The 25,742-nt window shown below is 39.6% G+C and overlaps 2 long non-coding RNA genes across 2 annotated transcripts; both read left to right on the forward strand.

Moving 5' to 3' along the window:
* The first annotated feature begins 9,142 nt into the window (after positions 1 to 9,142).
* Positions 9,143 to 10,303, forward strand: LOC147518340 (uncharacterized). The gene is made up of 2 exons (XR_015211768.1): positions 9,143 to 9,575; positions 9,826 to 10,303. It is a non-coding gene; the product is annotated as an uncharacterized LOC147518340 (long non-coding RNA).
* Positions 10,304 to 21,431: 11,128 nt separating this feature from the next.
* LOC147518341 (uncharacterized) lies at positions 21,432 to 22,504 on the forward strand. Its single transcript, XR_015214044.1, has 2 exons — positions 21,432 to 21,541; positions 21,764 to 22,504. It is a non-coding gene; the product is annotated as an uncharacterized LOC147518341 (long non-coding RNA).
* Positions 22,505 to 25,742: the final 3,238 nt, after the last annotated feature.

Raw genomic sequence — 25,742 nt, forward strand, 5'->3', positions numbered from 1 at the left:
ACTTCGTTTATATTATAATTTTGTATTGGCTTCCTCCACCAATCCCACTCACGGCAAATCCGGGTGTATAGGGCTGTTATTTGGTTGTCAGATTCAGCCTTGGCTCACATCTCAGTTTTAAAGCTCAAAAAATGGGAAAAAAATGAAGCTGGAGAAAGGTTTGCTGTCTATGTTGTGGTACCAATGTGGCCAGAAGGAATACCAGAGAGTGGATATGTCCAAGCAATCTTAGACTCGCAACAAGAGGGCAATGGAGATGATGTACAACAACACTATTCAGGCTCTTGAGGCTAAGGGAATACAACAGAACCCTAAGGAATAATCATAGTCATTAGCTCCGTTTTCGTCTCCTCAAATTTCGGCTCAGCATACAGGAACACAAGACTATTGAAGCAATTGTAAAAGCAAGGTAGATTTATGGTTTGTCTTGGTTATTATTATTACTATTATTAATGTTTTGCGAACTCATGTCCTTGATACTTCTTTTTTTGCAGTGAATACCCATTGTCGATTATTTTAGTGGGAGTTGGGGATGGACCTTGGGATATGATGCAGGAATTTGATGACAATATTCCTGCTCGAGCTTTTGATAATTTCTAGGTAATTGCTAGCGGGCGACAATCACACCCCTTACTCTGTTTGATTGTACTGCACGTCACATATTTTATGATCACAACCTTATATATCTCTCTTTCAGTTTGTGAATTTTACCGAAATTATGTCAAAGAATATGCCTATATACAGAAAAGACACGGAGTTTGCTATTGCAGCTTTGATGGAATTTGCGGCCCAGTATAAAGCGACAGTGAACTTTAATATATTGGGGTAACAAGAGATGTCTTTCCTTTAAAGGTTTTGCTTTTAACCATCTGATTTTTTAAAGCATATTCCACATAAACATAACAACAATGCACTTACTCTAGAGGCATTTTTTAAAGTAGTTCTAGGAATGGGAAATTAGTAGAAAGGGTGCCTCTTTCACCACCGCTTTACAGTGCTGCTTCATTTAGCACAAAGAAACCGTCCTGGTCCAGCAGTTTCCAGCACAACAGTGTGCCACCATATAATCCCAAGCAACCTCTAGAGGCATAGCTCCACCTGGAAGTTCAACATTCGATAACAAGGTCAGACTTTCATGTTGCCATCTTATCTCTTATAACTTCTAGAGTGATTTAAGGCCTGTCATTGTAGGTTGACTTATTAATTTCGTTTGATACATTTTAGATGCAATATATTTTCCCAAACTTTGTGCACCAAACTATTGTTTATATATATATATAGCCTACAGCCTACTGCTTAGCTATCATTAACGAACTTTTAAATGATTACGTCTTAAGAAAAAGCAATGTAGGTCTTCTATTTAGCCTTTTGTTATTCTTGTGTAGGTTTTAATTATAAAAATCAATGCATTTATTACAATAAGCTAGGAAGCACTAATAGGCTATTTTGCCCCATTGAGAAATCAATTAGGGAAAATCAATCGTTGTGAATAAAATCTGCGGAAACAACGTTACCCACAACAAACGGATCAATCCAACACAAGGATCGATCCTTCTCAATAGACAAGACTTCAACACCCTCTAAGCAATCTCCCAACACTTCTCAATATCAAATAACAAGCATATAAAGTAAAACAATTAATGTAAAAGAAGAACAAACCACAAGACGAGATATATCGTGGTTCGGCAATTTGCCTACGTCCACACTGGGAGTTCCAAGCTTTACTAGATGTCCGGAGTAACTGATTACAAGTCTCTCAATTCACTCACAAAGAATTGATCTCTTGTAATCTCTCTCTTTCTTGGTTTTGGAAAAAGTTAGGTTTTCCAAAACCTTGATTTTGTTTTTATACCAAAAAACAAATTTCGCGGTTACTGTAGCGAGGCCCACGAAATTCAGTCTTGGGCGCAGGTGCGCTCACTCTGACCGCAGGTCGCGCTCTTGTCTCTAGGCTCTTGGGCGCAGGTGAGCTCACTCTGAGCGCAGGTCGCGCTCTTGTCTCCAGGCTCTTGGGCGCAGGTGCGCTCGCTCAGAGCGCAGGTGCGCTCTGACACACGTAGAATCAGCTCCGTTTCTCTACATTCTCCACCTCGGTGAGGTTTTAACATATAAAACCGAGACGAACATATCCAGCAATAACACATCCAGTAGGAGCACATCCAGCAAGGAAGACTCGCAGTTAACTACCCCGAAGGGCTATGCCCACACAGGATTCTTTCAAACATGTAGGATTTGGAGCAAGTCTGAATAGTGTTGGAACTTAACTCCGGTGACAACTTTCGTCAGCATATCAGCATGATTGTCATGGGTGTCCACTTTCTCAAGTGCTACATCACCATCCTCAACGACATCCCGTATAAAGTGATAACGGACATCAATATGCTTGGTCCGAGCATGATGAACTTGGTTCTTCGCCAAATGAATAGCACTCTGACTATCACAATACAAAGCAACACTGTTCTGCTCAATACCCTACCTAATGCCTCTTTTTTGCCTCGCGCATCGCCATATACTCGCCTCAATAGTAGATAGAGCAATCAGAAGCCTGTAGCATAGACCTCCAACTAACCGGTGCACCATGCATCATAAACACATAACCAGTAGTCGATCGTCGTCTATCTAGATCACCTGCATAATCAGAATCCACAAACCCACTGACATAACAAGTGCCTCCACCATAAGCTAATCCCACATCCAAGGTACCCTTCAAGTACCTTAGTAGCCATTTCACTGCCTCCCAATGCTGCTTCCCAGGATTTGCCATATACCTGCTTACAACACTAACTGCCTGTGAAATGTCTGGGCGTGTGCACACCATATCATACATCAAACTACCCACGGTACTTGCATAAGGAACATTAGCCATATGCTTTTGTTCCTCCACCGAACTAGGAGAGAACTTAGCTGAAAGCCTAAAATGCCTAGCTAAAGGTGTAGAAACCAACTTTGCATTCTCCATACCAAATCGTGAAATTACTTTCTGAAGGTATTTCTTCTGAGATACAACTATCCGTCGCTTCTTCCTATCTCTGTCAATCTCCATGCCCAGTATCTTCTTGGTTCCACCTAAGTCTTTCATCTCAAACTCGAGCTAAGTTGAGATTTCAACTTGTCTATCTCCACCATGCTTTTGGAAGCAATAAGCATGTCATCCACATAAAGCAGGAGATAGATGAAGTCATTACCACGAAGCCTTCTAAAGTAGACACAGTAGTCATACTTACTTCGGGTGTACTCATGTTGTATCATGAATGTGTCAAAGCGCTTGTACCATTGCCTGGGCGATTGCTTTAACCCATATAGTGACCGATTCAATTTGCATACATGATCTTCTTTTCAAGAACAACAAACCCTTCGGGTTGTCTCATATAGATCTCTTCCTCCGTGTCCCCATGCAAGAAAACGGTTTTCACATCAAGTTGCTCTAACTCCAAGTCGAAGTGAGCAACTAAACTCAATAACACACGAATGGAAGTATGTTTGACCACCGGGAAAATACCTCATTATAGTCGACTCCTTCCTTCTGTGAGAAACCCTTTGCTACTACTCTTGCCTTGTACCCAGTACTGTCGAACTCAGAAAGGACCTCTTTCTTTCTGAACACCCATTTACTGCTGATAGTCCTTTTGCCCTTTGGCAATAAAACTAGGTCCCATGTGTGATTTTTATCAAGAGACTCCATCTCTTGTTGCATAGCAACCAACCAATCTCTGTAATGAGCATCTCTAACAGCTTCCTTGAAACTATCTGGCTCATCATCTTCGATATTCAGTGCATATGCCACTAAATCCACCTGACCATAGTGTTTCACCGGCTTCTCGTGCCCATACTTGTGCACTTCTTTAACTTGTCTCTTTGGCCTAGGGTCAGCTAATACAAGTTGTGGATGCTATTGCTTTTCGTCCTGTTGCTGTGTGGTTCCATGATTTGATACCTCATCATGAACCAACCAGTCATCTGCTGCATCAGACAACTCAAGCTCGATTGGCTTTGAGGCGCCCGGCCTTTTTCCGGAAACATCGAAAGATAACACGGAAGTCTCATCAAACGTAACATCTCTGCTGACCAGGAACTTGTGGTCTTCTAGACACCACAATCTGTATCCCTTTACCCCATTTGCGAAGTCTAAGAATATGGCTTTCTTAGCTCTAGGATCTAGCTTGCTCTCCCTCACATGGTAGTAAGCAGTCGATCCAAACACTCGCAAAATACTATAATCAGTTGGGTTACCTGACCACACCTCATAAAGTGTCTTGCAATCTATATTTTGGGAACGGTGACCTATTATCTGAGGTAACACGCCATGGACCTTTGCATCGCCCAATACTCTTTGCCTAGACTAGCATTAGACAACAAACATCTCACTCTTTCAAGCAAGGTTTTATTCATCCTCTCTGCCATTCCATTTTCTTTGAGGCATGCTATTTTCGTCCGATTAACCGGCAATTCCATGTTGCGCACAAAACTCTTGGAAGGGCCCATAGGTATATTTTGTACCATTGTCAGACCGTAGTGTCTTTACCTTCCTATCTGTGCGATTCTCAACCCTTGCCTTCCACTTCTTAAATGTCTCAAACACTTCATCTTTCGTTTTCATCATATACACCCACACATAGCGGGTATGATCATCAATGAATGAGATATAATAGCAGTTACCTCCTTTTGAAGCCACTCTAGAGGGTCCCCAAACATCCGTATGCACATAGTCAAGGATGCCTGTGGTCGTGTGCTTGCTTGACTTGAACTTGACTCTACTTTGCTTCCCATAGGACGCAATGCTCACGAAACCCATACTTGGCTTCTTCAAGTCTTTCAAGAACCCCTCGCTTGCACAACTCGGACAAACCCTTTTCACTATATGCCTAGTCGTGATATGCCACATCTTAGTGCATTCAGACTCATCATTACATGCACCCACTGCTACATCGCTTATCACTGTACTACCCATCAAAGTATACAAGGTTCCGTGTCTTTGACCCTTCATAACTGTGAAAGAGCCACTAACAATCTTTAGGACTCCACCTTCGCCCACAAACTTGTGGCCTTTGGAATCCAAGGTACCAAGAGAAATAAGGTTTTTCTTTAGCTCAGGAACATGCCTCACATCAGTTAAAGTCCTCACTATACCATCATGCATCTTAACCCGTATCTGACCAATTCCTACCGTCTTACAAGCAACGTCATTACCCATCAAAATGGAACCACCATTAATGCTCTCATAAGAAGTAAACCACTTTCTATTCGGGCACATATGGTAGGAACATTCGGAATCAAGAATCTACCTTTCGGCCATATAGTCTTGTGTGGACACACAGAGACTCAACTTCGTCCCCCGTGAGCTGAAGCATAACTTGCCTCAATTTTTGCCTTACCTTTCTTCTTACCATCTCTCTTATTCTCTTTCTTCGGGTGAGGACAATTACTTGCGTAATGTCCCTTTTCATCACAATTGTAGCACTTCACATGTGTCAAAGGCTTCTTTGACTTGGACCTAGACTTCTCATTGCTTGTGGAAGCCTTTTCATACGACCTTCCTCTTGCCATTAGCCCCTGACCTACATCAATGCTATTCTCTACACGTGTCTTATTCATTAACTCATAAGAAAGAAGTACACTTTGAACTTCGTCAAGATCGACGTCTTCTCTGTTCATAAATGTAGTCATTAGATGCTCATAGCTTTATGGCAAGGAGAATATTAAACATGCCGCTTGATCCTCATCATCCATCTTCATACCAACATTCAAATAATCCGCTAGATGTCAACGGAACTCACTAACGTGCTCTTGCATCGTTGAACCATCGACCATCATGTACCGATAAAGACGTTTCTTAAGGTACATCTTGTTCGTCATGCTCTTGGTCATATACATAGACTCTAGTTTGAGCCAAATACCGGCAGCGGTATTTTCTCCCATCACACTATACATGACCTCATTAGCAAGACATAACTCACAAAGAATTGCTCTCTTGTAATCTCTCTCTTTCTTGGTTTTGGAAAAAGTTAGGTTTTCCAAAACCTTGATTTTGTTTTTATACCAAAAAACAAATTACGCGGTTACTGTAGCGAGGCCCACGAAATTCAGTCTTGGGCGCAGGTGCGCTCACTCTGAGCGCAGGTCGCGCTCTTGTCTCAGCTCTTTGTAGCAGTAAGCTGCTTTCACTCGGCGCAGGTTCGCGCTCTTGTCTCAAGCTCTTGGAGGTGTGCGCTCACTCGAGTCGCGGTCGGCATTTCAGTCGCTTCGCTTCTTGCGGGTTCGCTCGCTCGAGGCCTTGGTCGCCTTCGACACACGCAGAATCAGATCCGTTTCTCTATAGATACATTTTAGATGCAACATATTTTCCCAAACTTTGTGCACCAAACTATTGTTTATATATATATATAAGAGCCTACAGCCTACTGCTTAGCTATCATTAACGGACTTTTAAATGATTATGTCTTAAGAAAAAGCAATGTAGGTCTTCTATTTAGCCTTTTGTTATTCTTGTGTAGGTTTTAATTATAAAAATCAATGCATTTATTACAATAAGCTAGGAAGTACTAATAGGCTATTTTGCCCCATTGAGAAATCAATTAGGGGGAAGCAGGAGCAATAAAATCTTGGATGAAGTTATTAAGGTCTCGTGAATCTTTCTTATGGATGTCCACCGGTATGCCGCATTTACCTTACCAACTCAAAGGATATGGCTTTTTGCTGCGGACATCAGGTAAAATCTCGAACCCCTTGGTGCTGTTTTTGTCCTTTTTTCATAGCCGGCTTCATTCTGGAGCATCGAAAGGTTTATCATTTATGCGAGTGTTCCTCTTGTAAATTCATCTCTTCTTGATATAGTTGCTTTTATTCAGTCTTTGAGGTTTTCCATGCATAAATATGTCTCTTCTAGAAGCTTGATCAAGGTGCAATCACATTCTTAAAGAACGAGACAAAGTATAGCAGTACAGATAAGTATATCTTTTATTTAGGCATGAATACTATTACTGGTAGTGTTTCCTGGCTCCTAAACATTCCCAACACAGTTGTTCATTCGCCGATCATCATCGCGGACAAAAGAATTCCTGTAGGAGAACTCCATCTTCTCCCTGGTATGTATTCTTCATCGACTGATTTTGGATTTCATTTAGGGTTCTAAGAATATACCATAAGTTGCTAATCCCTCAAATATACTCATATTACTTTCTCCAACAGGTTGCTCACATGTATAGCCCTACAATGTATTGTTTCCTGCTATACCTGCTCACATGTATTGGATGGTGTTACATATGCAATTGAGGAGGACTGTTTACGTTATGGTCGGAATCTGATCGATTGAAGAGCGGTTGTGATGGCTTCTAACACGACTCTAATAACTTTACTTAGGGTATACAAGACAGATTTGATCTTCTAACCCGGAAAATGGCTATCAGTTTGCTAAAACTGCAAGATATAGTTACTCTGGATATGAAAAAGAAACTTTTGTACAAAGACTTCATTTTATAAGCAAATGAAAAGTTCTTGAGTTTTGTTGTAACAGATTGATCTAGCTTGACTGCCTAGGAGGCTTTGCCAACGTAATGTGTTGAATCTTTTCTATTTATTTACATTTATAATCTCTTAATTTAGTTTCATTATTTAAATTGGATTTGCTCTTTATCGATTTTCCAAAGTTGGCCTCAAATGGTTCGCTAGCTCATGATTGATTTCATAAGTTGTTTGTTGGTCATTTCCAAATAATATATGTCGTATATGCTAATGTTTGCAAATCATATCGACACAGGCAATTTCTTTCACGAGAGTAAATTCCCACATAGGCCACACATTTGAAAATACAAGACTAATGCCACAACTAATATAATAAGCACATCATTTTTTGTTCAATTCTCGGCAAATTTATTTATTTCTTTATTCTTAATAAGCTAGGTGCAGTTGATGCTGAATACATAATCATTGGATCTGCCAACATAAATTGAGGCTATCATAACAGCAACATAGACTGTGTATTGTTCTTCTTTTTTGTTCTTTTTGAATTTTGAAAGATTCTGTTATGCTACTTTTGTACCACCCCTATGTGTGTGGGTGTGTTTCTGTATGTTTTTGTATTAGCCTCCTATCAATAGTGAGTTAAATGTTAGTGATTCAAATTACTTAATCCAAACCTTTTATCATCTTTGTCGCTTCTTATTCCAAACTTACTATCAAACATGAAATTTGATTTTTTTCGGTATATGTTCTCACTAATTACTCATGTGATTTCCTTGAATAAATTGAGCGCAAACTTTTAGTAAGTCAATTCTGTTTTCAATTAATACATACTAAGCAAATGCATTCAATATAATTAAGGCCGAATAACAAACCGTGCCGTACGGCATGGGTTATACCTAGTATATATATATGGCACCTGGGAAAGAATTACATGTAATCTCAACCAAAAATTTCTTTAGACTTCTTTAAGAAACTCTTTAGGCTTTAACTCTTTAAGGAACTCTGTAATTGGGCACTTCTAATTTACGTAGAAATATTCGAGAGTAGGAAAAAATGAAATTTTGGGCGTCCAACTATGGCTAATTTTATATAATGGGCAACATATTTTTTTTTAACTCTTTAGGCGTTGGTTTTCTATTTTAACAATTATTATGGGGGGATTCTGTCTAAGTTCTGTCTCAAATAGTTAATAGACACTTATGTGGACTCTCAATTACACACATGGACTACTATAAAAAAAATTTAATTGCAAAAAAAAAATTAAAATTACATTTAACTACAATTACACATGTGATATTTTCATATCAAGTGATATCTAATGGGCCACATCATAAAAAAACATTTTGGAAATAAAGTGTAATAGTATATTTATTTAATAAAAAAAATCCATTATGTTACTTGATTTGGATGGGAAACAGACGAAATCCCCACATTATTAAAATTGGAAACCACGATGCCCAAAGTATTAAAAAAAAAAGTTGTTGTCCATTATGTGAATTTGGCTATAATTTGATACCCAAAAATTTATTTTATCCTATTCGAGTATATTCAGTTAGATATAATTCCAACAAGTCATTGGTTTTTTCTAGTTCAACAAATAAATGTTGTGGGTGGAACTAGAAAAAGCCAATCGACCCCAAACCAAATCGGTTAAGAACCGAATTAGAAGTCTGGACCCAGTCCCATAAAGAAGCCTGCATTGCTCTAGGCCAACAGCCCACTAGACTTTAAAAGTGCAGTTTCTTCGTACCAACTTGGCAAGTCCACTAATAAATGTTCAAACAACGAACCTTCTTGGAAATTCTGCAAGACAACTTTGTTATGTACGTGAAGAAAGAGAAATGAGATTTGTAATGGGGAGGACTTTTGAGAGGCTAGCTAGTTTGTATTCTGTATTTTGTTGGGAAGTGATATTGTGATACACAGAGGAGGGGATTAAATATGGCTGGTATGCTTCCAGGTGTTGAATTGGCTCGAAGAAGAACAGCGAGCCATCATCGTATTAGTCCTCGCTGCCCATCTCTGCACCAACGGCTCGAACCGTCAAGAGCCATGGGTGAGACTGCCCTGAAGGCCCGAAGAGGACTTGAGGAGAAGCTCGGCTTACGTGCTCCCAGGTTAATTTTCTTCCCATGTCCTGTTTGATCTTCTTTTGCATCATGTTTTTGTGTTGAAGTTATATGAAACGCAGGGTATTTCATTTGAGTTGACCAAAATGAAAATTGGATAAGAAAAATTTGACATATATACAATTGTTGGATTGGCCTAATTTGCTCCAAATGAAATTACCCATATGTAAAGTTTCTGATTCCCTCCATAATTGCATATAATGGATTATTGAGTTTTTGAAGTTGGTTCATTATGCAGGAGTGGTGAACTTCTTAATGGAGATACAGTATCCAATGACATATATTACATGAACAAGACTAAGGTGCAAGCCGCAAAACTACTGAAGAATTGGCTTCCGAAACTTAACCAAAGGAAGTGAGAGAAAGAACTTTCGTGCGGATTTCGATCTTACATGATTTTTAAGAGTAAAAGGGAGCACACGAACCTAGCTTCCATGTTCCAAGTTTCGATAGACTTTATGATTTTTGTGTACTCAACAAAAGTGTACTTGTTCTCTAAATACAAGCAATGAAACAAGTGTATACACTGCATTAGATTAAAGATATTATGTAGTATGTCTTTCTTCTATGAAAGTGAAAAACTCTGTACACGAATTAGGCCCATGCTTTACTAATCTCCTCATGCATCCATAACGTGATTTAAATTTAGTTCTTTGTTTCAATACGGATCGTTTTTGAATTTCAATGTGTTTGAATAACAAGTAGTTCAATTTCAATTCGTTGTTTATATTTTAATAATTGATGGATGCTTTCATAGTGATCAATTCTAGCTTGTTTCCACCATTTTGGCCGGAAAGCCTACCCGGGCAACAGTGAGATATCTACGCTCAAGATTTGGCCGCATATTCAAGATTTGGCTCCTACTATATTCTATAAAAATTACCTTTGTTTGGTCAGTAAGTAGAACTCTAGAAGGCTTTGACGATATGGTCATTAGATAATTGAATAGTGGAGTGAAGGTGCGAGGGGCTGACCGGCTGAGCATGATCCATGTCTCTGCATAGGTTGGAGTACTTGTTCCACTTACAGCTTATAGTGAATTAGTGATTCGAGATTTGCCCATTATTTGAATAATTAGTTGAAAATTTAACGTAAGGATAACTTTCAATTTCGATTTGAACCTTTCAGCTGGTGAACATGTTTGATGCACAATTTTTGTCAATAATGATTAGATACAGATCACAGTTGAGTGCCATACTGAAAGTCTAGGATGCCTTGCAGTAGGCAGTATGGATGTATCTTGTAGGCGATTTGTATGCATCAATAAGAAGCACCTTAGTCCTTATTTGAGCACTCATTAAAATGGAAACCTGTTTCACCAGAACCCATGTACTCACACTTAACTGAAGATACCAAAAGAGTTTATTGCAAAACCATACCACAAAGGTCATTCAGAAAGAAGAATATCGAAATTTCTTTTCTGATTTCTATTGATCTAATGATTTGGTAAGAAAGCATCTCAAGTTCTCAACTCGACCAACTACATTTTTCTGAAAAATGATTTCATCCGTTTCAGACATAGAATTTCCGAGGAAAATAAAATTTAATGATGGTGGGTATACATCGAACCAAGGAGGGACTGAGGATATGCAATTGAATGCTCTCATCTTTTTGAAGTGCATTAGATATACATGGTGGTGCATCAAGATAGATTTATCATTGATATTTTTTCGAGTCTCCCATTTCAGTTGATCAGCTACCATGTTTTTACTTGTTAGTATAATTTTTTTGAAATTGTGCTAATTGCTAAGAAAAAAAAATTGATTTACCGTTCCTTTTAACAACAAAAACGGCCAAATTTTTTCTTGTAGGTCCGAGTTTTTTTTTTTATGAAATGTTAGGTTGAGGGTATAGGTCGGAGTCGAATCCCCTCGCTTACATTCCTGGATCCGCCATGGTCTCTACAACCCTAATTAGATTTTTGGGGCCATAGATATTGTTGTAACAGCTAACAGGATCGAGTAGACTTTATGTGAGACAAGAACTTCTGATCCTAGAAGTTTTGGTCCTAGGTTTAATAAAAGAGGGCGACTACAACACATGGTCCAGTGCAAAAAAAAAAAAACTTCCGAAGTCGGCTATGATTGGCTGGTTAAAAGAGAAAAGAAGGAGAGAGGAGAGAGAGACTCGTTTAGTTTATTGCAAGTAGCTGTAGATGTTGGTTATTTTGGGACTACGACCTGATGATTTGTTGGATAGAGAATGACTGCACTTTTCTTGAGATAAGAGTTGCCTACGTATCGAGTTTCTCGGAGTAAACTTGAATCAAGCCTTACGTAGTTCATCTATCTCTATTTATAGATGTGTGCTTGAACCCCATTATGGATTGCAGATCCACCTTGTGTGCTATCTTGATGATTCATCATTAATGTGCTATTACAAAGTTAATGTTTCCTTGATTGTGGCATTGATTAAGCGCCAAGATTGTGCTAGTTGATATCTTTCCATGAATGGCTGTAGCTGCTGCTGGGTCGTTGGTACTATATGATATTGTGGGACGAGATGAAGTAAGACGTCCTGCCATGCGGACATGTGCTCTGTAGTGTAGAACGGAGGGTACTTACACAGTCCCCTTTATTTTTTTATTCGTTCTGTGAACAGTTGTTGCTTGGAAGAAGAAACGGTTTAAAAAGTAAAGTTTTGAAAGCACGTGTCTGACAGCTGTTTTGTTTTGAAAATAAGGTTTTGGAGAATGTGCGAGAACTATTTGGGCTGGATTTGTGGGCCCGAAGTTACGGCGATTTGTAGGCATGTAATGATTTAGGTTTTGGGAACACAAAACATTTTGATTGTCTCGAGGTGTTTGGGCAGTTGAGGGGTTTTTGACTTGTAAAAGCTTTTTGTTTGTTCACTTTTCAACTAAAGGGAAAAAAAAGGAAATATCTAAAGCGAAAGGAAAGGAAAGAAAACAAAGAAAAACTTCTCATCCCTTGCCATCAGGTTCATGTTTTTAATTTAAAAATTTGAGCTTTCCTTCTTTCTTTGATTGTGCAATGTCTATGACTAGTGATAGTTTGAGTGGTGAGGTTGAAGTTGGTAAATAGAGAGAGAGAATGGTAAGTGACGAAGAAGTTGAGGAGAGGGCTTGTAGTGGTGATGACTATGACTAGTGATAGTTTAAGTGGTGAGGTTGAAGTTGGTAAATGGAGAGAGAATAGTAAGTGACGAAGAAGTTGAGGAGAGGGCTCGTAGTGGTGATGAGGCTTCATCGTTGGAGACGGTGGATGTGAGGAAGCCTAAGTCGGAGGATTGATATGCAGCTTTGAGGGAGGAGTTTGGCTGGGTGGAGTTCGACCTGGTCATGTACGACCTGAGGGGATAGAGGAATTTGTTTCATAGTGACTACGTTCATTGGGGTGGAGGAGTAGATGTTTGTTATGGACAGTTGAAGGCTGGGATGAGGTTGCCTTTTTCCCGTCTTACTGTGGAGGTGTTGAACTTTTTGGGGAAAGCCCCTTGTCAGTTCGTGGGGAACAGCTGGAGGATTCTCCATGTGTTGGACTTGTTGAATGACAAGGACTATAACATCTGTTTATCGGATGTGATGGAGCACTTTGTTGTGAGAAGGTCGGGTGCTATGAATTTCAGTTTTCATGTTTATAAGGGGAAGTCTCCTATTATCGTGGGGTGAGTAAGGAGGACTGGAGTCGTAGGTCGTTGTTGGCTGCGGGTAGATATTGTCCTCTTGGTTTGGAGATTGAAAATCGGGCTATAAAGTTGCCTGGTAGGTCGTTGGTTTTAGGTCGTAATGTGTGTATGGTATATCATAATTTGGACGTTCTAATTTATTTCGTTTGTTTTTGCAGAGATCACTATTCGTTTTCGTACTAAGGCCGGTGTTATTAAAAGGTTCGCTTGTTTGCGTTTGGAGGAGAAACAGGCGTTGTTAGGAGAGGTTGCGCAATATTTTAAGAGGCGCAGAGGAGAGAAGATCAACTGTAAGAGGCTGGAGCAAAATGCTAGGGCTCGCAAAGCTGCGGTTGTTATCTCTGATTCTAGCTTAGAATCTGCCATGGAGAGGGAGAGTCAAAAGAAAGCACCTGTTTCTAGAATGAAAAGGAGTGGAGGTGCTGGTGACAACCGTTCTGGTGGAGCTAGGACATCTGGTGGGGTCGCTGAACACCGTTCTGGCGTAGTAAGGACTACTGGAGGGGTGACGCCTTCCAGACGTCCTGAGTTGGGTGACGCAAATTGTTTGGCACCTTAACGTTCTGAGTTGGGTGATGCAAATCGTTTGGCACCCCAACGTTCCGAGCTGGGGGATAGAGGGCGCTCTGCGTCCAACCGCTTCTCATCTGGTGATACAGATCGTTCTGCATCCAACTACTTCTCCTCTAGAGATGTGGGTGCTGGAAGTGTTGGTGGTACTGCAGGTGGCAGTGTTGGTGGGGAGGGTGATGCTCCCAATTCGTTCCGGAAGCCTAATCTGAAAAGGCGTTCCGAAGTGGTTGAGTCGGAGGGGGCTAAGAGGTCGAACCGAAGTCCGAAAACCGACTGCAATGCTTGTTGAAGGTCGTTAGTCTTAGTCGGAGTTCATCCAAGAGGATGAACCTGATTGATTTGGCTGCTGATGATGGGGTGGCTAAGGCCCGTGGAAAGAAGAAAGTTGATGAGGCTGAGCCTGTTGCTAAGCAGGGCAAAGGGTCAGGAAGTACGAACCTAAGTAAGAAGAGTGGCAGTGCTGTCCTTGATAGGATGGTTATGTATGAGGACCCCTATAGTGGGCTGAAGAAGTTTGTTGAGAATGGTGACTGTAGCTTCAAGTCCAAGTTGGTTGGTAGGGCGTTGTTAGAGAGTATTGTGCTTGACGGGGATAGGCGCAAGCTGGATAATAAGGTCTGGAAATGAATTTGGTGGAGATGGAACGGTCGTTGTGCTATGTGAGTATTCTTCCGTTATGAGCTTGCTTCTTTTGGGCTTTGTTGATTTTGATCCACTCTAATATCTATATTTGTTATCTTGTTTGTTAGGTTCTGGCAATGTATAGGAAGTTGAAGGATATGGCATCTATCTCCGATCATTACAAAAAAGAGCTGGATGTCAGCAAGCAAACTTGTAGCAGGCTAGTGGATGAACAACAAGTGGAGAGAACTGAGGTTGCAGGGCTGAGGAATCAAGTAACATTTGGGTGGTAAAGTGGCCCTGTTGCAACCCGCTCTGGACTCTACAAAGCTAGAGGTTCAGCAATGGGTTGCTGAGTGCAAAAGGTTGCGTTCCGTTGCTGAACGAGCTGAGACTGCATATAACGGCTTGGTGGACTTGGTTGAGAGTGGCGATGCTTACGTGCTGATGGATGATTACATTGAGGTATTAGATAAATATGATCGCCTTAAGATGTCTGTTGAAAGTGGGGCTGCGACAGTGTCTGCTGCAGATGCTAGTAGACCATTTGATCTGCCATCTGACCAAGTCGTTGTGCTACCGGTTGCTCCAGCTGTTCCTTCTGTTGTTTCTGGTTCGGATGTTTCTGAAGTTGTTGTTGATCAGACTACCGGTTCTGGTGCTGTAGAGGGTGGTGATCTGGACCCCTTTGAATGTGGAGAATCTTCCTTGTGTGAATTGACTCTGGACGTCTTGTGTTTGCTCTTTGGTTGGGAGGTCGTTGAACAATATTTAAACAGTTATTTGTTTTTGATACTGATACAATATTATTATTTTTTTTATGGGGATACTGAGGTCGTTTTCCCTGGATAACTTGGGGGCCTCAGTATCTAACCGATTTTATATTAAAGTAGAAATATTTAAACTACTTACTTGTCGAAGTTGGCTTGAAGTATGCATGTGATTGCCTTTGTTGCTACTGATTTGTTGTTTGACGACCTGTGCTGCATAGTACTAGTCCTGATGAACTGTTTGACTTTGTTAGGTCGTCTTTTGTAACAGGTCATAGAGCGTTTGAGTACGACCTAATGTATTTGCATAGTTGGCACCTAGGCTTCGTCTTGTCCCCAGGTGTACGCCCTGATTCATTCTTTTTGGGGGAACTTCGGATTGATATAATTAGCCTTTGAGTGGCCATTATATTTGAGTCTGTCTTAAATCCTTGTGAGGTCGTAAGTTGACTTGGGGTCCTTTTGGGGGTCCCCTAGATTGAATTTTGTCTGATAATTGGCCTTTGAGTGGCAATTACAGTTGAACCATACTTAACCCTGGCATTGGCGTTAAGTTGGTTTAGGGTCCTTTTGGGGGACCTTGATTGATTGAAAATTAACCGCTACGTGGCTGTTGTTGTTGAGTCGTTCTGGACTCTATCTTTGATATCCGACCTGACATTGTGCTGTCTTAGGTCGGGCTGCGTAGTGTGAAATGCAAGGTGCTCATGTAATGCAAAAATGATAGCTACACTCAAAGTGTCGATGAAATTTCATTCATATTGACTTATGTACTTGGAGAAAAACTTATTGATAAAAGCGCTTGAAGAAAGTTGTATTCCAAGGTCGGGGAAGCCTATCACCGAGCTAGGTTTTGATCTAGTATGAGCCATTTCTAACGACTTTGTCAATAATGTAGGGGCCTTCCCATGTTGGGTCGAGCTTGGCTGGTGCTAAAGTCTTTTTGAGGACTAGGTCGCTAGTTTGGGACGACCTTCTTGTTGTAAGATCGTTGGATTATTTGGTGATACTGAGCTAGAGATATTGCAACTGTTTCTCTTCTTTCCTCTAGGAGATCAACTTCTTTTGCCAAAATGTTGTCATTGTCTCTTGACTCGACTATGTCAGAACGTGTGGCTGTGAGTGTGAGTTATGATGGTATCACCGCTTCCGTTCCGAAGCAAAGTGTGAAAGGAGACTCATTTGTGCTGGCTCTGGCTGTTGTTCTGTATGCCCATAGAATGCTCTCGAGCTGCTTTGGCCATTGGCTTTTCTTGCTCTCCAACTTCTTTTGGAGGTTTTCTTTGATTGTCTTGTTGGTGGCCTCCGCTTATCTATTGCTTTGTGCATATCTAGGTGTAGAAAATGCTTGAGTGATGCACCATTTTTGTAGAAAAGCCTTGACTTGTGTGCTGGCAAATTGGGATCTCGTTGAAAATGAGTTGTCCCTCCCTTGGAGTTATGCACCTTAGGAGGGATCTTCCTGCTGATTTGCAAAACAGTCTTCCGTTGATCGCTGTGTATCTTGGGGCTCGGAATTGTATTGCACGAGCATTCTTTATTTTTGATGGGATCTCACCATGTAAGATGAACTTGAGGAATGGGCCCATCCAAGATTGATTGATTTCTTCTTCGGATGAGGGCTGAAAATATGTGAGGCTGTTGATACTTTCTTTCTAGTAAGCAGGTCGTTCCAGAATGTCAATGTAGACTGTGGTCGGACATGCCTCTTGTGTTTTGGAGGCTAGGAAAGCCAAGCTGTCTGTATGTCTATTGTCCTCTCGAGGAATACGTTCTAAGGAGAATGTTTTGAATGAGCTGATTATGTCATAGACGACTTGAGCATACTTTGCCAAGTTTGCTCCGTTCGTGACATATTCTTTTGTGATCTGCTTGACGATTAGCTGGGAGTCGCTGTAAGCTTTAAGCTTTGAGACTTGTAGTTGTTGTGCCATGCGGAGGCCTGTGATTAATGCTTCGTATTCTGCTTCGTTGTTGGACGTTGCAAAATCAATTTTGATTGATTTTTGTAGCTGGGCTCCCTCTGGTGAAGTTAATACAACCCCCAGTCCACTACCACTGTTATTGCATGCGCCATCTACGTGGAGGTGTCATGTGTCTGGGGTGGCTTGTTGATGGAGTGAAGTGATTGGCTCAGGTTCCCAATTGATGTCTTCGACGGGGAAATCTGCCAAGAAATCAACAATGACCTGGCCTTTGCGAGACGTTCTGGGAACGAACTTGATGTGATGTTCTCCGAGTTCTTCAGCCCATTTGGCCATGCGGGCTATTTTGTTGTTAGAACTCAATATCTGTTTGATGGGTACATCAGTGATAACCTTGATGCTGTGAGATTGGAAGTAAGGCCGGAACTTTTGAGCTGAGTATAGTAAAGAAAGCATTGTTTTCTCCAACGAAGAGTAGTGCTTTTCTACATCTGCCAACGTCTTGCTGGTGAAGTAGACTTGCTTTTCGACTCTGTTTCGACCAAATATGATCAAAACACTAAATGTTGATGAAAGAGACGAAGAACGTAGAAAAGTAATTAGAAAAATGATGGTGACCGGGAGAATGATGAGACTGTACCTTGCGGTTGCCTACGTACCCAAATTATCAATGGGATCAAGTCTCAAGAACGTAGTTCTGAATGAAAAATAGTTTGATATTTATATAGGTAGAGTAGAGAATCTGTCACAGCCCAAATTTCTAAACAATTAAAAAAATGAACATGTGAAATACAAATATCTCAAACATCACTATATTCAATTGTCTAAAAACCCAGGCTATGACGGGGTGGATACAACACATGTCAAAACCTAAAACCCACATCATAAAGAATCTTAACAACAAAAATCTCCAAAATTTCTCAACCATCACTTTATTAAAGACTATCTTCTGTTAAAAAACATCATATAAAACTCTAAGAATAAAAGGTCCTCAACATCGTATTCTCATGTCATATGAACAGGAACTAAGCTATTACATACTTCCAAAAAGAACAGACCTAAAAATAAACTCCCGGATCGCTCCAGCACTAATCCTAATCACACGCTGGCGTTCCATCGCCTTCCACCTATGTTCCTAAGAACACACCCACGCGTTGCCAAAACAAAGCAAACATGGGTCAGCAAAATGGAATTCTTTGGTATGAGTAGACTAACCACATATAAACATTCAAAACTTTTCTTATCCCACTAACACTTTAACTCTATCATAACCTAATCATTCATAGCTTGGAAGACAGGTAGTTCCGTCATTTCAACCGGCATAGCTTCTTCCCAAGCAAAACTTCCATTATATAACTCATTATAATAACTCGTTTTAATATCTAAACCATTGAATTTAAAACTTACCGATATCCACTGCTGTATAAGGGTAGGACCGCGTCCCTGCACAAAAATATTATTAAGTCCTACCCTCCTGCAAAACAAAGTTAGCAATTTTATATAAGATGTGTAGATATCCTATAGGTATTCCAATGCAAGCCCAAATACACTCGCATAATCAAATTAATTTATCTTATTAATTAATCAATTACTTTTCTTATACACATATTTCACAACCTATGTACCTTAGGTCATTCCCGCCACATTCAAGGAATACCCAACCTTACATTCCCGTACACTCAAGGAATACAACTAACCCGCAAGGCGAATACCTTAGTTCCTCTCTAGGGTAGTCCAAACAATCTGGTCATTCATGACACATTCAATGAATACCCATAGATAACGCTAACGGGTCATTTATGGCACATTCAATAAATGCCCACCTAACATATGACATCAACAGTCATAAAACTAAATTCTAAAAATTGAGACGTGGAGAGTTCTAAAAGAGTGCGGTAAATTTTGTTTACGCATTATTGAACTTTATTTTATATATCATTTCAAAGAACGAATGAGTAGCTTAATAAATGTATTTTTGGTTTACGCGTTATTAGTTTCATGGATGTCTAAGTGTCAACGTTGTATATCATAAAATACTGCACAATCACATATTAGTTAATACACGTACACACGTATATATAGAAAGGTCTTAGCCTAAAGCCAAGCACGTTAATAGTCCTAGACTTATCCTATTAGACCGAATCATAATTTTATGAAAAAGTCAAATTTTCGGGTCAACTGGTCAAAATCAACCCTGGTCAAAGTCAAAGTCACAGTCCACTATGGTCAACAGTCAAAGTCAGAGTCCACTCTGGTCAACAGTCAAAGTCAACCTAGCCTAAACTCCAAAAACCCAAAAGCCCAAAGCCAAAAGCCCATAGTCTAAAATTTTAAAAAAAAACCAAACAAAAACATATAGCCCACCACGATTTGGCCCAAGCCCAAATCGTGGTTCACTGTTCATCTCCTTCCTCTCAAATTCTCCAATACACCACCGACCACCACAACAACACCACCACCGCCACCTCTACACAAAAAGAACCCAGCGGTTTTGATCCATTTTCAAACCCCTACCTATCTATACTAACAAATCACGATTTCCTTATACTGGAAAAATCGCGATCTACGGCCATTACTAATCCTTCAAGCTTCAATCGCCCCCTCTGAACACCCAAATCCACCACCAACAATCAACAAAAACCCAACAACAAAAACTCACAACAAAATTCATACACAACAACATTCAGGCAACACAAAAACAGGACGGTTTGGGTTCTTGTTTGAACGCCATTAATGGCTGTTCAAAGCTTCCCAACGTTCATAACTCAATTCCACCACTGCTCGTCATTCCCCGGCAACCCACACAACCTATATAGATCATCCCCTTACCACAACACTTCCAATCACCCACCAAATTCCTACAGACCAACAATAGCAGTAAAACAAAACCCTAGTAATTGAATTCTATTCAAATCAAATTAATCAATGAAGTTGGTATTTACTAATATCTATTCTCATCCTCATCACAGTATAACAGTCATGAAATTTAGATTTTTGTCAGAGTTTTTATACAACTGTAGAACTTCAAAATTTGATCTAACAGCCGGCACCATTTCGGATATGATTAGCAGTTAACGAGATATCAATTAATGAAAACACTATTTCGGATATGATTAGCAGTTAACGAAAAAGTAAAATAATTTTTTCGTACTACTCACAGTTTTTAAAACCGACAGCTTCCCGAAAGCGATACCCCGAAAGATCGAAGTCGACTGTCAGCTATCTATCCGAAGAACTCTTCCTTTTCTTCTTTCAGTAAAACTCCATTTTTTTTTTCTAAACTCTCGCTGTGTTTTTGACCGACCCTATTCTGTTTTCTTTCTGTTAAAAACAAAACCCCCCGAAATAGGGAAGAAGGTTTATCCCATAAACCCACGTCTCCTATTTCCACTAACACTTATCCTATTTTTATTTTTTTTCTATTATCCATTATTATTATTATTAGGAAAATAAACGAAATAAAATACGGGGTGTTATAGAATCCTTGTAGCTCAAGTATTCTTGTAGCTTGAGTCATTGTGATAGAATATAACTCTCAACTGATAATTATCTCTTTTGATAAGAAACGAATCTGGACATAAATTAACGTACATTAGTGGCAAGCCATGTGGCTAAGGTTCAGCCTTAGACACATGAGTTAATGGGACTGTACATCGATTCATGGTATTGCGAATTGGGTTTTAGCCGTGTCGATTAAACGAATAAAGTGGAGACCCCTACTAATGGACGTTTGCCACGTAGGTGGGGGTCGAAACACCGCCCCCTCTTTGGCATGCGAACAAAGTTCATATGGCAAAGAAGAAAGAAAAAAATTCGTGAATTATCGGAAACGAAATAATGTCAAACTAATGTATATGGGACGCAATGTAGTTAAATGAAAGAAGGCAGAAGTGAGAAGTGAAATGGGCGGCACAGAAAAAATTGCAAAAGAAATTTATGGCAAAAACTGTATCGAAATAATTACGTAATAATAAAATTAATTTATATTAGGATTAGACAGTGGGAGATTTATATTAAGATTAGACAGTTTAAAATTAAAAGTAGCGGCAGTTTAGTAATAATAGGAAGAAAAAGACATTAAAGACGAATTGGATTCGAAGGTGAAGACTTTAGCGACTAAACTTGATACCAACTTCGATTTAGATAAGCGTTCGGATTAGATAAGAGTTCAGATTAGATAAGAATTCGGAATAGATAAGAATTTGGATTAGATAAGAATCCAACCAGCAATGTAAAACTAGATCTAAGAAATATTATATAAGTGATGTCTAAACTCCATACGCAAAACAGTAGATGGAAAAAAAAACTAAGTAGAGAAAGATATACAAGGGTGAGCGATATGGCGTGGCAAGGCAGCATGCGATGAGGAATCAAGCTTCGAATCAGTGGTTTATGCACAGACAACGAAAAGGAAAAGGTTAGTAGAACAATTAGATCGATTGATATTGCCCCAATTGGACTCTTTTCAATCTATTAATACTTTTTGGACTGATTTGAGAAAGTCAGTCACAAAGCCATATCCTTCCTTGAACTATCAGTGAGTTTGAGTAAAGCTTTAGTGCAAGTTCAGTTGAATTTCTTCTCCTTCACTGGTCCTCTTGGGATTTTGTTAAGAACCCTTGAATCCAATTTCTTGTAGAGTTTTCGAATATCCTGAGTTCCTGTTCCAACAAGATAACCGACTTCGCGCTCATACCTCTCATACAAAGCGGGCAGAGTTCCAATACAGAGGAAGCCAAGACATAGAAGATTCGTCATGGTGAAATAGATCCAATTACTGACAACGTCCATAGGAAAACAATTGCCAAGAGGAAAATCTTGAAATCTGGTCCACATGCTACGTCGTATAGTGTGAAAAAGAATTGATTGAATCTAGTATGGAATCTTCTGATTGAGTTTTGTTCTTAGAACGGATAAACTTCCACTTGACTTGAATGTTTTCGAAAACGTCAATGATCTCTTCACCTTCATCAACCCAAACTGTGAGTCCTTTTTCTCTAGATGATTTGCTTACTATAAGTTTCTCAATAGAAGGGGTGATTTTCGTGCTCAAAAATAATTCTGCAGCTTCGTAAAGTTCGTTACGATTGAGTCCATTACAGTCCTTGATCGTGATAGTGTGTTCGAAAGAGAATCGAGGGAGTAGCAGGTGCTGAACCTTGGTACGGTACGGAGCCAGACGGGTATGATATCAGTGGGAATAGATCTAACTAATATTAATGTAGTAGCTATTGTGGAAAAAGGCTAGCATAATACAATTCGGTCTGTGAAGGGAATTGTGTGAAAGAAAACATGTTTTATGATGGCTTCTGTTCTGATCTAGTGTCTAGCTTGCTTTTAGTTAATATGATTGTTTACTTGTTGACTTTGGTAGGAAGAACTGATCTGACGAAAAGTTAGTTTTTTTTTTTAAATTTGCCGCAGGTAGAAATGACTATTATACGGGCGTAAGATATCGATGAAAAGCCTACGAAGAAAAGTGTCGAGTGGAGAATTTTTTTGCTTAGAAAGACCGTCATGAAGCTGTTGAAATTTGTTGCTTTCGGAAAATTTCTCGTAGAAAGATCGGAACAATGCCTTGGAAAAAATAATGAAGCTGACAAAAATTTTCGCTCGGAAATTTTTTTAGAGAAAGGTCGGCACAATGCCATAGAAAAAATAATGAGGCTGACGAAAATTTTTGCTCGGAAAATTTTTCGGAGAAAGATCGGCACAATGCCTTAGAAAAAATAACAAAACTGTCGAAAATTTTCGCTCGGAAAATTTCTCGTAAAAAGATTAGCAGAATGCCTTAGAAAAAAATAATGAAACTGACTAAAATTTTCGCTCGGAAATTTTTTCGTAGAAAGATCGGTACAATGCCTTAGAAAAAATAATGAAGCTGACGGAAAGATTAACTCGGAAAGTTATGCTTAGAAAGTTCGACTTAATGCCTTAGAAAAAATAATGAAACTGGATAAAGTTTTCGCGAAGACAGTTGACGTAATGTGAATTCTCGCCGCACGGAGAAACGACAGTATTACGAGCAAATTATATTCATAAAGAGTCGACGGAGAAAAGTTTAGCACAAAAAAACGTCAATAAATGTCGTAGAAGAATTAAAGAAGCTCACAGAAGTTTCGTTGAGAAAAAGTGGCACAATGCCTTAGAAAAAAGAATGACTGCGGAAAATAGTTAACCGAAAGCGTTAAACGAAGCGAATGCAGATTTCGAAGAAGAAAATGAAGATTTAATCGAACAACCGTAAGACAATTGACATAGACAATTGATTAGGTAATTGTGTGAATGTAATATCATAGAGCTAAAACTTCTTTTGATGAAAAATAAAAATAAAAATGGGTTTGCTATTGAATATTGTTGTTGTGTCAGATAACATACCTGCGGAAAACTGACAATGTTGTAGATTTATGTAGTTGAAATGAAATAGAACGAGACGCCCCCAATGCTAACTTTAAGCTTGCAAAATTAGATTGAGTAAAAAATGCTTCGACGAAAACCCATTTAAACTAAACGGGTAACTTCATCAGATGTTGACATAGCACGAGTAACCGACTAAGCAAGCGTAAAATCGTTCAATTTAGACTGACAAAATTAAATGTGGTAAGTTCGCCGATTTTTGTAAATGAGCGATAATACGACTAAGCGCGTAACAAAGATTCAACTTAGGATCGCCGAAATTAAACGCGGTAATTTCGTCGCCGAATTTTGTCGAGCAATAGTACGACTAGCGAGCGCCGAATAACGCTCAACTTAGGCGCTGAAATTAAACGTGGTAATTTCGGGCCGGATTTTGTCGGAGTGATAGTACGACTAAACGAAGCGCAACAGCCGTTCAACAAATAGGATCCCAAATTAAACGTGGTAATTTCGCCGATTTTGTTGTAGCGATAGTAACGACTAAATGGCGTAAAAGCGTTCAACTTAGATCGATGAAATTAAACGTGGTAATTTCGCCAGATTTTGTTGTAGCGATAGTAACGACTAAGCGAGCGTAAAAGCGTTCAACTTAGACTGACAAAATTAAATGTGGTAATTTCGCCAGATTTTATTGTAGTGATAGTAACGAACTAAGCGAGTGTAAAAGTGTTCAAACTTAGACTGACGAAATTAAACGTGGTAATTTCGTCAGATTTTATCGGAGCGATAATAACAACTAAGCGAGCGTAAAAGCGTTCAACTTAGACTGACGAAATTAAACATGGTAATTTCGCCATATTTTGTTGTAGTAATAGTCACGGCTAAGCGAGCGTAAAAGCGTTCAACTTAGACTGACGAAATTAAACGTGATAATTTTGCTAGATTTTGTTGTAGTGATAGTAACGAACTAAGCGAGCGTAAAAGCGTTCAAACTTAGACTGACGAAATTAAACGTGGTAATTTCGCCAGATTTTGTCGTAAAGATAGTAACGAACTAAGCGAGCATAAAAGCGTTCAAACTTAGACTGACGAAGCTAAACGCGGTAACTTCGTCAGATTTTGTCCGTAGCGATAATAATGTTGCGATGGAAACAAAATTATGTCATTATAAGTGAAGTTAAAGAAAGACTTTATTGATCACCAAATCTTGAAAAGTGCAAAGATGATAACATAAAAGAAACTATTGAACTGGAAACAGACTAACAAATTTTTGTCCGGTTTTTCGTCCAACTTGTTAATTTTGTCCGCTCACTTAGTAAAATAATTTGTTGCAACGAGCAAGAAACGAACACTGTCAGGGGCTGTCGAAAATAAACCAACAATGTCAAAGCCCCATTTCGCAAATGACCAAGGTTTATGGATTGGATGATGCTTCATCGCGGGAAGTTGACCCATATCATATATCATGTCTTTGACAAGGCACACACTTCTCGGACAAACGCTTAATATCCTTTGGCATATATGGCCACCAATACCATTGGGTAAGTCATTGCTATGTGAGCGAGACTTCGCCCCCGGGAGTGGTGTTCACATAGTCCTGAATCAATTTCTTCGAGGCCTAGTAAATTGTTCGTTCTGCCCAAACAACGAAGGATATGATTGAGACTTGTGCTGCTGTGATAGAGTTTTTGGTCATCAGGAATTCCTGAGCATCGTCAACTGCATGATCGTCGTCGGTAGATACCGAGACATTATCAGTGCCAAGCTCGTTGGAATCATCTTACAGCATAAGTGGTTAATCCAGTGTTGTCATAACGGTGGCGACTTGATTTTCCACGGATAAGTATCGCGATAGAATCGGGGATGTCTTACATCATAACGCCGGATAATCTGCATGCGGAATGATATATGTAAAATTTCATGCAATTCGTTGAACGAAGTCTAAATAAACGACCATTCTATCATTGCGAGCAGTATATTATTATTCAAATTGGCTAACAACTAGCTTAGAATAATTAATCGTAACTTAGTCGCCCCCAGTTGAAGAGTTGTGCGTATACCACAAATGACAGTTTCGGACTCTGCTATATTATTTGACGCGTCAAATCCCTAATGTAGAGACCTCTCAATTATGTCTTCATTCAGCTTCAAGATGACACAAACAAGACCGGAGGTAGACTTATTATGAGAACTATCGGCGTAAATCTAGCAAGTAGCTGATATATCCGATAAATATTTCAAGTCATCGCCCCTGGGAGGTA

Source organism: Coptis chinensis, chromosome 2 (assembly GCF_015680905.1).
Source record: "Coptis chinensis isolate HL-2020 chromosome 2, ASM1568090v1, whole genome shotgun sequence".
Lineage (NCBI taxonomy): Eukaryota > Viridiplantae > Streptophyta > Magnoliopsida > Ranunculales > Ranunculaceae > Coptis > Coptis chinensis.